This window comes from Lithobates pipiens, unplaced genomic scaffold (genome assembly GCF_037356315.1).
Source record: "Lithobates pipiens isolate NorthernLeopardFrog02 unplaced genomic scaffold, aLitPip1_a1.2 Scaffold_28, whole genome shotgun sequence".
NCBI lineage: Eukaryota > Metazoa > Chordata > Amphibia > Anura > Ranidae > Lithobates > Lithobates pipiens.
The window spans coordinates 186,476,038-186,490,115 of NW_027507789.1; the positions used below are offsets into that span (position 1 = coordinate 186,476,038).

The 14,078-nt window shown below is 45.0% G+C and overlaps 1 protein-coding gene across 8 annotated transcripts in view; it reads right to left on the minus strand.

Annotated features, from left to right (window-relative positions):
• The window catches only part of TANC2 (tetratricopeptide repeat, ankyrin repeat and coiled-coil containing 2), a 703,225-nt gene that overhangs the window by 79,361 nt on the left and 609,786 nt on the right, over positions 1-14,078 (minus strand). The gene's annotated exons all lie outside the window — the stretch shown is intronic.

The window sequence follows — 14,078 nt, forward strand, 5'->3', positions numbered from 1 at the left end:
ACGGGTCATTTTTCTCCTTCATTGAAGTGCGCTGATTAGGCGGCACTGATAGGCTGCATTGGTGGGCACTGATGGGCTGCATTGGTGGGCACTGATGGGCTGCATTGGTGGGCACTGATGGGCTGCATTGGTGGGCACTGATAGGCTGCACTGGTGGGCACTGATAGGCATAGTTAAGGCGGCACTAATAGGCACAGATAAGGCGGCACCGATGGGCACAGATAAGGCGGCACTGATGGGCAAAGATGGGCACAGATAAGATGGCACGGATGGGTGGCACGGATAAGTGGCACGGATGGGTGGCACGGATGGGCACTGATAGGTACCACAGATAGATGGGACTGATGGGCACTGATAGGTGGCACTGATAGGTGGCTCTGATAGGTGGCACTGCTGGGCACTGATGGGCGGCACTGCTGGGCACTGATGGGCGGCACTGGGGTGCAGCACCTTTGAGGCAGATTTTGGGTGGCACTGTGGGTGGCACTGCTGGGTGGCACTGCTGGGTGGCACTGTGGGCACTGCTGGGTGGCACTGTGGGCCCTGCTGGGTGGCACTGTGGGCACTATGGGCACTGCTGGGTGGCACTGACAGGGGGGCACTTACTTTATTTCAGGATGGCACTGCGGGTGGCAGGTGGGCACTGGCAGGGGGCAGGTGTCCGCTTAAATTGCTGGCCGTGATCGGGACTGATGTCCCGAACACGGCCGCCGGCGATCGGCTTTTTTTTTTTCTCCTCGCGCTGTCAGCGCGAGGAGGAATACTAGCCGATTACCGGCTCCGTTTTATCACATGATCAGCTGTCATTGGCTGACAGCTGATCACGTGATAAGGGGTCGGGATCGACCCCTTACACGGATCGGTGATCAGGCGAGTCTCACGGACTCGCCGATCACAGAGCGCGCCGCGCGCGCCCCTCAGGGGGCGCGCAGGCCGCTCGTATCCGGGACGACGTCAATAGACGTAGTCCCGGAAATGTGGGTCCGCGCTGTTGCCGTCATTTTGCAATAGCGCGGATCCCAAGTGGTTAAAGAAGAACTAAAGTGGGGGAAATGTGCTAGCAGCTAGAGTTATTGGAAGAAGAGGCAAGAGCGGAAATGCCTTCAGTTCCACTTTAATATTAGTATTTGCTCCTCTGAGTGGCCAACAGTACTGGCAACAATGGCCATGCAATTAACGTTTTAAATCATTTTAAAATCCTGCTTGTTAGTTAGCTCTATACAACCAGTAAGATCCCAGCTATCAATTTTCTAGCGCAGGTTAGAGAATTAAAGCAAATATCTCATTGGTTGTATTGGCCAATAATGCCACTTTCATTAAAACGGCCAACTATACATCTGCCTAGCTATCTGCCTAGCTATTTATCTAGTTAGGAACTATTTATATTCCAATAGATCACTCAAGCATTCTAGGATTTATTTAGTGTAAGTGAAGTTTGACACATTTTACAATGCACCTATCTAGTCCATAATCATCTGTTAACTGCAGTCAAAGTTTATTTGAACAAAGTCTTAGAGATTACTTAAAAAGAATACTACGGTGACCTTTGTAATACAAAGTAAGAAATGACTACATATTATATATATATATATATATATATATATATATATATATATATATATATATATATATATATATTATTATTTTTTTTTTAACTATGACTGGTAGTGCCGACAGGTTGTCCCTATGACCTGTGTACTGACAGTCCGTAGGCCGCCACAACAATTTATCAATCAAAATATTCAACATGGGACCTCACACTGGTGAACAGCCTGCTAAACTATGTGAGCTCTTCCATGTTGTGGAAAACTACCACAACTGAATGTACATCTATACCCCACCCAATCTTCCCTTTCTTCTATTCCCCTCTTTACCCCCCTCCCCTACACCTCAGGTTTATGGTAACTCTATATACCCGACTACTTAGCTACGTTACACATCTAAGCCCTTGTACACACGGTCGGAGATTCAGTCGGAATGTTTCCTATGGGACCGCTTTGTCGGATATTCCGACTGTGTGTGGTCTGCATCGGACTGTTTCCGTCGGAACATCCGACGGACCAACTTTTCCAACTTGCCGGTAAAATTTTCTGACAAAATGCTCCTATTGGACATACTCCGATCATGTGTAGCCTACTCCGACGGACAAAATGCCACGCATGCTCAGATCAAATTCCTAGGCCAAAGCTATTGGTTACTAGCCTGAACGTAGTCCCGTCGTAACGAAATAACGTCATCACGTTATGTACAATCGGATTTTCCGACAACTTAGTCCGACCGTGTGTATGCAACATCACTTCCGGACCTCTTCCGGAATTACTCCGACGGATTTGGTTGTCGGAATCTCTGACCGTGTGTACAAGAGCTTAGATATTGATTGCAACCTCTACATTATGATACCTGAATTTTATAAATTGATTCTGTGTACTGTCAATGTGGCGGCGCCTTTCAACCACCAATTTATATACCACCTGTTTTTCTTTATTCTGCGTACCCCCAACTACTTTTCTCAAAAAAAATGGTTAACAAAAATATATTCAACCATAAAAATATTCAACATGGTGCAAACAATCTGCAAACTCTAAGATTGTAGGACTTGCAACAGCCTTTCCGAAAACCTGGGAAAGATTAAGGTATTCCGTAAATGAGTGTCATAAGATAAACTAGCTTTATGATATATTTAAACTGTATATATCATTTCCTTTGGAATTTTCCATCCCTTCATTAATCAAGAGATAAGAAACTTTATTTTATTTTGCTATGCGTGTCTGCAGCCTGGGTATTATTTCATGTGGCTGGTGTCAGAATGAGAAATCACTCAATTTATAACAATGATCAAGTTATTGGATAGCCAATGGCTAAGTGTCTAAAGTAGATAGCTTACTGGTGATGTTGCCCCTTAACAAGGGCACCCCCTGAACACAGTACTGGTGTTGTCAATTCTCAAAGCTTTGTTGAAGAGCTATAATAAAATGAAAATATATCCGTGTGCTATCTGATGGAGTTTTAATGTTTGGATTTAGAGATTGTTCGGGAGCAGCTGCCAGACCCTGGTGACGAAGCATCTTGGGGAGGAGAGGTGAGCAGCAGGCGGGAAGGAGCAATTTGATACACTCAGAAGTGTTGTGCTTTTTGTTTTGTTTTTTCCTGATGCTTAGAAAGTGGCATTTCGTTAATTAAAACCGTATTACATGAACTTAAAGTGGTTATAAAGACTTAAGGATTTTTACCTTAATGCATTTTTTTGCATTAAGATAAAAAACATTCTGTGCTGCAGGATCCCCCCCCCAGCCCCCCGTTATACTTACCCTGTGCCCGATCTCAATACATTGCTGTGCCCAAACACGGCGGCTCTTTCTGTTCTATCCCTCCTTTGTACCGGCAAACGTTAATCCTAATGCCCCGTACACACGATCAGACATTCCGACAACAGAATCCCATAGTTTTTTTCCCCAACAGATATTGGCTCAAACTTGTCTTGCATACAACCGGTCACACAAAGTTGGTCAGAAATTCCGAACGTCAAGAACGCGGTGACTTAAAACATGTAGGTTCAGTAGCCAGAGCTGCCGTTCTGCTTGATTCCGAGCATGTGTGGAACTTTGTGTGTCGGAATTGTGTACACACAATCGGAATTTCTGACAACGGATTTTGTTGTCGGAAAATTTGAGAACCAGATCTAAAATTTTGTGCGACGGAAGTTCTGATGTCCGATGGAGCCTACAAACGGTTAGAATTTCCGACAAAAGGCTCCAATTGAACATTTTCCGTTTGAAAATCTCACTGCGTGTACGAGGCATTAGTCTTCGGCTGTTTAGAGATGGCCACATTGTTTGGTGCCCCCTATGGTCTGGAGAAACCCAGACAAAATACTAGAAAACAAGGAACAGAGCCTAGCAGACTACTCAGAGCCTATCTCGGAGAAAGCAGGGATTTCCCTCAAAACGCATCAGCCTTCTTGCATCTGGGACTTGTCTAGGTGACCAGGTGCTATGTGCTGTGCCTTGCCTTATTGCTGATGTTTTTTGTGAGTATACATCTATATTTTTTAACACAATAAAGTTCTTAAAGGGTAATGGGCTAGGCTGGTACACCTTCTTTTTTCCAGATAGCCATTGGCACCTGCTGCGGTCAATGAAATTCTTTGATAAAGGAGCATGGCAGGGCTCAGTTGCACTGTCTATGTTTAACTGCTTCATGCAGATATACTGTGGAAGAAGTGCACGTACAGGCAGATTAACATACCTGTACAATACCCTTTAAGAGGCAGCTTGCAGGCGTGTGCCTGCCGGGAGCTCTGTGACCGCGATCACGGGGCCTGCGGACTCGATGTTCACAGGCATACCCGCGATCGTCTCACGATGAAGGAGAACGGGGAGATGCTAATGTAAACAAGCATCTCCCTGTTCTGCCTAATGACAGTGTCACTGATCACAGCTCCCTATAATCGGTCACACACAGTCCCTCCCCCCACAGTTAGAATCACTCCCTAGGACACACTTAACCCCTACAGCGCCACCTAGTGGGTAACCCCTTTACTGACAGTGACATTTTTACAGTAATCAATGCAATTTTTTTTAGCATTGATCGCTGTATTAATGCCAATGCTCCCAAAAATGTGTCAAAATTGTCCGATATGTCCGCCATAATGTCGCAGTCACGATAAAAATCGTTGATCGCCGCCATTACCTGTAAAAAAGATTATCAATAAAAATGCCATAAAACTATCCCCTATTTTGTAGATGCTATAACTTTTGCGCAAACCAATTTTTTTAAACCAAAAATATGTAGAAGAATACGTATCGGCCTAAACTGAGGGAAAAAAAAACATTTTTTTATATATTTTTGGGGGATATTTATTATATCAAAAAGTAAAAAATAATGTTTTTTTTTTTCAAAATTGTCACAATTTTTTTGTTTATAACGCAAAAAATAAAAACCGCAGAGTGATCAAATACCACCAAAGGAAAGCTCTATTTGAGAGAAAAAAGGACATCAATTTTGTTTGGGAGCCATGTCGCACGACTGCGCAATGGTCAGTTAAAGCGACGCAGTGCCGAATCGCAAAAAGTGCTCTGGTCAGGAAGGGGGTAAAATCTTCTGGGGCTGAAGTGGTTAAAGTGCAGTTTGGGATCAAGCCCGCAGGTGTGCCACCATAGGAAACAGCTTCCAATGGTGGCACAAAGAGAAGAGGAGGAGTCAGGAGCACAGGCAGGGGATCCGAGAAGAGGAGGATCGGGGCTGCTCTGTGTAATTATATACCATATTAGAGAAAAAAAAAAAGTTTACAATCACGTTAAAATTATATTATTAAATCTGGTGCAGGGTCTCTTTAAAGACAATTGTCTGCATCTTGTCTAGAACATATCAACCCACGTAGAGTAGTTAGCATGAATGCAATACATCTTCTGAAGTCTAACAGCTTGACCTGTGTGGTAATGTGGGCCGAGTAATTTCTGCCTAAGGAAATAGTTTTATATATTGAACAAAAAAGGTGTTTTCATTTTCAAGATCCGCAATGTGAATTAATTAGGATTGAGTGTTCTGAGCAGGGATGAAGTAGTTCTTAGGTTATCTGAATTTAGAGGGGGGAGGGTATTATTTCCACCATTAGTAGATGTTCCATTATTTAAAGAAGTACAGAAAGCTCGTTTGGCTGTACTTCTCCTGTGGATCACAAGAGTGCAGTTCATTCTTACATAGTAGGCGAGGTTGAAAAAAGACCCTCAAGTCCAACCTATGTGTGTGATTATATGTCAGTATTACATTGTATATCCCTGTATGTTGTGGTCATTCAGATGCTTATCTAATAGTTTTTTGAAACTATCAAAGCCCCCCGCTGAGACCACCACCTGTGGAAGGGAATTCCACATCCTTGCCGTTCCTACAGTAAAGAGCCCTCTAGGCAGTTTAAGGTTAAACCTCTTTTCTTCAAATTTTAATGAGTGGCCACGTGTCTTGTTAAACTCCCTTCCACGGAAAATTTTTATCCCTATTGTGGGGTCATCAGTACAGTATTTGTATATTCAAATCGTATCCCCTCTCAAGTGTCTCTTCTCCAGAGAGAATAAGTTCAGTGCTCACCACCATTCCTTTTAACCAATATCCTCCAGACCCTTTATTAGCTTTGTTGCCCTTCTTTGTACTCGCTCCAGTTCCAGTACATCCTTCCTGAGGATTGGTGCCCTGAACTGGACAGCATACTCCAGGTGCGGCCAGGCCAGAGTCTGGTAGAGCAGGAGAATTATCATTTTATCTCTGGAATTAATCCCCTTTTTAATGCCAATATTCTGTTTGCTTTCTTAGCAGCAGCTTGGCATTGCATGCCATTGCTGAGCGTATCATCTACTAGGACCCCCAGGTCCTTTTCCATCCTAGATTCCCCCAGGGTATAGATTGCATTCATATTTTTGCCACCCAAATGCATTATTTAAAAATTTCCAACATTAAACCTCATTTGCCATGTAGTTGCCCACCCTATTCATTTGTTCAGTTCTTCTTGCAAGATTTCCACATCCTGCGGAGAAGTTATTGCCCTGCTCAGATTAGTATCATCCGCAAATACTGAGATAGAACCGTTTACCCCATCCTCCAGGTCGTTTATGAACAAATAAAACTGGTCCCAGCACAGAACCCTGGGGGACCCCACTATCACCCCTGCCCATTCCGAGTACTCCCCATTTATCACCACCCTGTGAACTTGCCCTTGTAGCCAATTTTCAATCCATGTACTCGCCCTGCACTCCTGTGACCCGTTTTCAGCAGACAACTGAAGCCCGCTGTCAGCCGATGTCACAGAGCTGATCAAGGCTCAGGCAAGATAGCAACAATGAGGTTGGGATCCACCCACATGCCTGGGTGAGCTGCGCCCTCGAACTTGACCTGGCAGGGATGTGCCGTCTCTCTGCCCGGGGTTCTCGGCTTTTGATGGGATAGATTGATAGCAGCACAGCCATTGGCTCCCGCTGCCGTCAATCAAATCCAATGACGTAAGCACCGGGGCGGGGCAGAGTCATACATTCGGCGTCTACAGACACCAAATGCTGGACTCTGGAGCGCGCCAGCAAGGTAATCCCCTCGGGAGTGCGCTTCTCCTAGGGGGGTTATCTGATCTGGGGAGGAGCTGCGAGAGCCATCGTGGGACCCCAGAAGAAGAGAATTGGTGCCACCCTGTGCAAAATGAGCTGCACAGTGGAGGTAAGTATGATAAGTTTGTTATTGGATAAAAAAAAACCAAAAAAAAAAAACAAACCCTTACAATAACTTTAAACAAATTGTGACCACTGTGCCTAAAACCACTAATTTGACAAGCTCTCAAAGCCAATGCGGCCTACATGCTTCTCTCTGTATTCCTGGCTTCAGAATCACTACCCCTGACTGAGTCCTGACCCAATTCTACACACAACATTGTCTATAAAAAGCAGATCTTTGTCTAACCTCTCCTTCCTGAGATAGTGCAGTTTGCTTTAATGGATTTCTTGAACAGGTAATAGACTAATCAAATCCGTTCTTTTCTTCAAATGAAGATTTACAGCTGAACTCAAGCCTCATTTTTAGCCTTGCGCAGTTGTATAGGCTCCTTTCCTGTAGTGAAAATGTTTACTCTGATTTCACAGCACACTGTGAGCTTCTCACAATGTGCATTAGAAGCTGCAGGAAATAAGATAGATCAAGCTCACCTCATTTCCTGTCCGCCCCCCCCCAGGCTTAAGCCTGGTACACACAATGAGATTATCGGAAGAATGATCGTCCTTTTTATTTTGCATGCTGGTCTCCATATCTAAAACAAATGGGTTACTAAAGTATGAAAATTCCCATACGACAATAAAAATTCGGAAGTGATGTAATGTCTTTGTATTGTAATTTTCAGGCCAAAAATTTCAGACAAAATCTGTGTACTAACGATCAGAATAGCGTATGATCGATTCAAAAGCAGTATTTTTGTACGATACTCTGCTCATATGTACAGGCCTTAACTGTCTGTAGCCTATCCATTTAATTTATTAAATGGATTTCAGTTCTTCCAATCATGGAGCCTAAAGCCGCGTACACACGGGCAGATTGTATGGCCTACTTAGTCCGTCATACAATCCGACGGACAGTCCGTCCTACTTTCGAATGAACGGACTTGACCACACACGGATGCACAAACAGTCCGTCGAAAGCGTGCATGATGACGTGTACAGCACGTACGACGGGACTAGAAATAGGAAGTCCAATACACAGCAATGCAACCTTCCGCCGTGTAAATCCTTTCTGAGCATGCGCCATTCTTAGTCCGTCCAACTAGCCTACTCACGAGCGGATTGTCCGCTGAAACCAAAGTATGACGGGCAATATTACGGAAATTCCGAAATACTTAGTACGCCAGACTGCACGCTGAAAAAGTCCGCTGAAGCCCACACACGAGCGGACTGTCCGCTGAAATGTGTTTCGGTGGACTAAGTAGGCCAGACAATCCGCCCGTGTGTACGCGGCTTTAGCTTTACATGTGGGTGTTGCATTGCAGTCGATATGCAATGCTCATTCCCCAAGGCTGACACCTGCAAATTAAAGTGGTTGTAAACCCCTGCATCTAACCCAGTGAAGGGACTGGCCTCAGGTGATACACAAGGATGAAACAAATGCTCCTACATAAGTTGTACCTGTTTATCTGCAGCATTTTCTCCTGGATATAATTCTACAACACATTGATGAAAGGAATATTCTCAGCATTAGAAAGCAGGGGGAAAGGATCTGACGTCACAAACTGCAAAGCTAAAGCACAGAGCTTTGTAAATTATGAATGCTAATAGGAAGGAAGGAAGGAAGGAAGGAAGGAAGGACGGACACACCCCCTCTAAGAGGCTCAGAGAAAAATACTGAGTTGCGGCTGTGTGTCACCTGCTGAGTGCTGGAGGAAGGCAGGCCTTCTCCAGGGAGATGGAGTGTAATCCATTAGGAAGGAGTCATACAGATAGCGGCAAGATCAGAGAGGAACCAGACTCCGTGCTTTAGATCCAGGCTAGCAAACACTATAATAGGCTGCGCTTTGTTCACTTTTCATGTCTGAGGTTTACAACCACTTTAAGGCATTTACATAGCTACTCAAAAGTTGATAAGCCCAAGAGCCAGACCACGGATTGCATCAGGGCTGAGGGCTCTTAAGATAAGTCCTGACAAAGGGTGCTGTGATGTTTTCACCCCCCTGCTAGCCCCTCCTACCAGCTTTGATCTGTCTGCATTGAATATAGAAGCACAGAGACCCAGTGCTGATGTCATTGGGACTAAAATAAGGCATGTAATGAAAACAATAAATGTTATTTAATAATGCCCATTTTTTTGGAGGGGGGGGGGGAGGGCAGGAAAGGCAAAATATAAGATTGAATTTCAGCTTTTAAAGTATTGATGCATGAAACCATGGAATGTCAAATACCTCAAAGATCATTGATTATATGCCATTTGCATAGCTCCCAACTGTTCCTGATTTCAAGGGACTGTCCCTCTGTCCCTCATTCCTCCTTGTTTGTCTCTCATTTTGGTCAGATTTATATAGTTGTATATAAAATGCACTTTTTATTTTTCAAAAAGTGTTTTCTAGCGCTAAACCTTTCATCTGATTTCTAAATTGCTGCATTTGTAAATTCCAAAAGCCAATATAAAAGAATAGCAGTGGTAAAAAAGCACTTGTGGGTTTTAACCAATCTTGTTTTGTTATACAATTCTCCTTTAAGTGTTAGGCCGCGTACACACGCGCGGACTGTTCGCCCAACTTTGTCCGCTGAACAGTGTTTCAGCGGACAGTCCGCTCGTGTGTGGGCTTTCAGCGGACAGTTTCAGCGAACAGTCCGCTGAACAAGGTTTTTCGGAAATTCCGAAAAACTGTCCGCTGAAACCTTGTTTCAGCGAACAGTTCCCTCGTGTGTAGGCTTGTTCGACAAACTAAGTTCCGCGCATGCTCAGAAAGGCTTTACACGCCGAAAGTTATAATGCAGTGTATAGGACGTCGTATTTTTCGTCCCGTCGTACGTGCCGTTCACGTCATCGCGCACGGTTTCAGCAAACTGTTCGTACGTCGTGTGTGGCCATGTCCGTCCATGCTAATTTTGAGCGGACTGTTTGCCGAAACTGTTTGACGGACAAAGTTGGGCGAACAGTCCCCGCGTGTGTACGCGGCCTTAAGGGGTGTGTCCTACACTTTTTCTGATAGGTGTCCCTCATTCCCATTGGAAAAAGTTGGAAGGTATGTACTTGTGATTAACAGAAACACAGCTGAGTATTAACCATGTTACTTGCAGACATTAAGCGTCTGATGCCTGTTGGAAAATGTTCTTTTGCATTCATAGTCAAAGAAAAGCTAAAGTAGACTCCGGCCTCTACACCCGCCCTCCCACTTCTTTTTTTCCTATCCGGTTTCCCCTCTCACTTTCTGACTATAATATGTTCTGTCAAACTGAATTGCATTGTTTCGTTATTCATTGCAAGCAGTCAAGGTTGTATGGAAAAAGTCCCTGAAATATTTTGTGAACTTTTCAAATTCATGTTCATGTTATGATATTTTTGATTGCTGACTTTTGCCTTTTTGCCTTTTTGTATTATGTTTCATTTATGCAAAAAAAAAAAAAACATATCCAACCACAAGTAGACTCTGGGTCAGAACTGGGAGGCGCCATTTGCCAAGGATTGTCAGTACATACTGTATGTATGGACGACTCCACTATGAACAGATTCAGAAAAACTGAATGAAACTTTATCGTAAGTGGTCAAAAAAAAAAGAGACTACCGGCAATGTAGGTGCTATAGTGTTTACCACCGCTGGTCGGCTGAATCTTCCACCTGTAGCTGTCATTACTCCCAGGAGGCACCTCACTGGACATTATGGATTTATTGATATGCCCGTTTTTCAGTTCCATCTTGTAAGGGTTTTTAACCCATCCTTGTCATTATAGTGTTTCATTACTACACTCAGAACTGCCTTCTTCTCTGCTTTGTAGGTGCTTTAAATGCATGACCAGATTTACCATTCTGCCTATTGAATATATAGTAAAACCTTGGATTGCGAGCATAATTCGTTCCGGAAGCACGATTCTAATCCAAAGCACTTGTATATCAATACAAATTTCCCCATAAGAAATAATGGAAATTCCTTCCACGATCATTTATTCATAAGTCCTTCAGTTTATAGTCCATATAAAAAGATTATAGCAATGTGACCAAGTTGTGTAATCATAGAATATATAAACGAAGAAGAGGTGTAATCATAAAATGTCCATCTACAAATGGAAGTCTCCACAAGGGGATTAAAAGCAAAATCCAGCAGGAGCTACAGAGTATAAAAGAGAGGAGAGGCGCCTCTAAGTGTAGCAATATGGTTACATTTAATGAAGGTACAACATTTAGCAACTCACATGGTTGATGATTAAAAGAGGCATCCGGGGTAAAGCTGTCTGCAATTGTGACCGGGAAGACTACCCTGCAGTAGAGCGATCTGAAAGCAAGGCTTGAACCACTCGTAGAGCTCAGCATGGAAGGGACGATGTCAATGGCAGTGCGGAGAATTGTCTATGTGGACATCTTTACCCAGGATGCCTGCATATATAGATCTGCCTGTTTTAATCATCAACCACGAGAGTTTTTTTATACTCAATTGTGACATGATGATACTTGTATATCAAGACATCGCTTGTATATTAAGACAAAATTGATAAAAAAATTTTGCTCATCTTGCAAAATGCTCTCAAACCAAGGTTTTACTGTATAGTGATTGGGCAGATACATTGGCTAAACCCCTCGTTAATTGACCTATATAAAAATATAGACATGAGATGATGGTAAGCAGATCCAACCTCTAAACAAGCGTACTGTTGGTAGAGAATGATATAAACCTGTTTAATCACACTGATTTAGGTTTACACCACGTAGATACCTTCATAGCTGGCTATATCTTAAAGGAACAGAATCAATTTGATGGGAAAATCAATTTTTGTAACATTGAAGGGTCCTTTCACATGGGGCGAATCAGTGCTGATCCGCCCCGTGGATATCCGTTTGCTCAGTGGGGATCACTCCGTCGATCCCCGCTGAGCAGGGAGATGACAGATCCGTCTCTGCACACTGCGCAGGGACGGACCTGTCACAGCGCCGCTCTCCCCTATGGGAGATCGGATGACGACGGACCGCAGTGCCCGTCGTCACCCGATCCGATCCGCAGACGGATGGAAAAATAGCTTTTTCCTCCGTCACACTTTTTAGGATTGGAGCGGGTCGGATGTCAGCGGACTTGTCACTGCTGACATCCGACGCTCCATAGAGCTCTATGGAGCATCCGTTCAGGTCCGCCTGAAAAACTGACAGGCGGGCCTGAACGGATCGTCAGTGTGAAAGGGGCCCAAGTCTTCCCCAAGTTTGATCAACCATGGAGTATCCACACAGGTTGGGAGTAGCCTATAATCATTTCTTAAGCATCAATTACCTTATTTCTATGTTTAACCAGTTGCCGACCGCCGCACGACGATGTACGTCGACAGAATGGCACGGGCAGGCATATGGGCGTACCTGTACGTCCCTGCCTTCCCGTGGGTGGGGGGCCCGATCGGGCCCCCCCCCCCCCCCCCGGTGCCAGCGGCGGTCGGATTCCGTTCAGGAGCGATCCGGGATGAGGGGGCGGCCATTCATTCATGGCCACCCCCTCGCGATCGCTCCTGACGAATGGAAGTGCAGCATGACATCACTTCCTCTCCTGTAATGTAAACACATGCAGAGGAAGTGATGTAATCTCTCCTCCGTGTCGGTATTTTTCGTTCCGGCACCGTGGAGAGAGGATTGGTGAGTTGCACCAACACTACACTACACAGTAGAACATGCCAGGCACACTCTCACCCCCCCTTCACCCCCCCGATCACTCCCCCAATCACCCCTGCACCCCCAGTCACAGTGACACCAATTGCATTTTTTTTTCTTTTATTGCATTGGTGTCATTTGTGACTGTAATAACTGTTAGGGCAGTTAGGGTTAGCCCCCTTTAGTTCTAGGGTACCCCCCTAACCCCCCCAATAAAGGTTTAACTCCGTGATCACCCCCCGTCGCCAGTGTCGCTAAGGCTGGGTTCACATTGCAGCGGTTTATGAGAACGGATGTGATTCGCACCGCACTGCAGTGCAAATCACATCCGATCTCTGTGCGATGCGAGTTCAGCCATACAGATAGTATGGCTGAATTCGCATCGCACCCGCCGCACCCGCCGCAAACTCGCACGGGACCATTTTTTTGGTCCGCAGCAGAATCGGATCGCATGGGTGTTCACACCATGCGATCCGATTCCTGTCCGAGTTTGCAGATCGCACTGCGATATGCGAACTGATCTGGGGGTGTCATTAACATTTCACTGACACTCCCAGCAGTTCGCATAGGGCAGTGTGAACTGCCGCCGGGAGGCATGCGATGCGGGAACCCGCCGCGGATTCGTGGCGTTCCCGCATCGCTCCAGTATGAACCCTGATCGCTGTATTAGTGTCACAGGTGACGCTAGTTAGGCAGGTAGGTATTTAGGTTCGCCGCAGCTTTTTATAGCGCTAGAGACCCCCATATTCTACCGCATAAAGCCCCCTGATTGCCCCCTAGTTAACCCTTTCACCAGTGATCACCATATAACTGTTACAGGTGACGCTGGTTGGTTAGTTATTTTTTTATAGTTTCAGGGCACCCGCCATTTATTACCTAATAAAGGTTTAACCCCCTGATCACCCGGCAGGTGATATAAGTTTGAGGGTCAGATAGGGTCTGCGTCGCCCCAGGCAGCGTCAGGTTAGTGCCAGTACCGCTAACACCCACGCGCAAAGCATACACCTCCCTTAGTAATATAGTATCTGATCAGATCTATATTAGCGTCGCCAGCAGTTTAGGTTTCCCAAAACGCATTGTTAGCGGGATCAGCCCAGATACCTGCTAGCACCTGCGTTTAGCAGCCCAGCCCAGCCCACCCAAGTGCAGTATCGATCGATCACTGTCACTTACAAAACACAACGCACATAACTGCAGCGTTCGCAGAGTCAGGCCTGAACCCTGTGTTTGCTAACAGTTTTTTTTGTAGCGTTTTGATA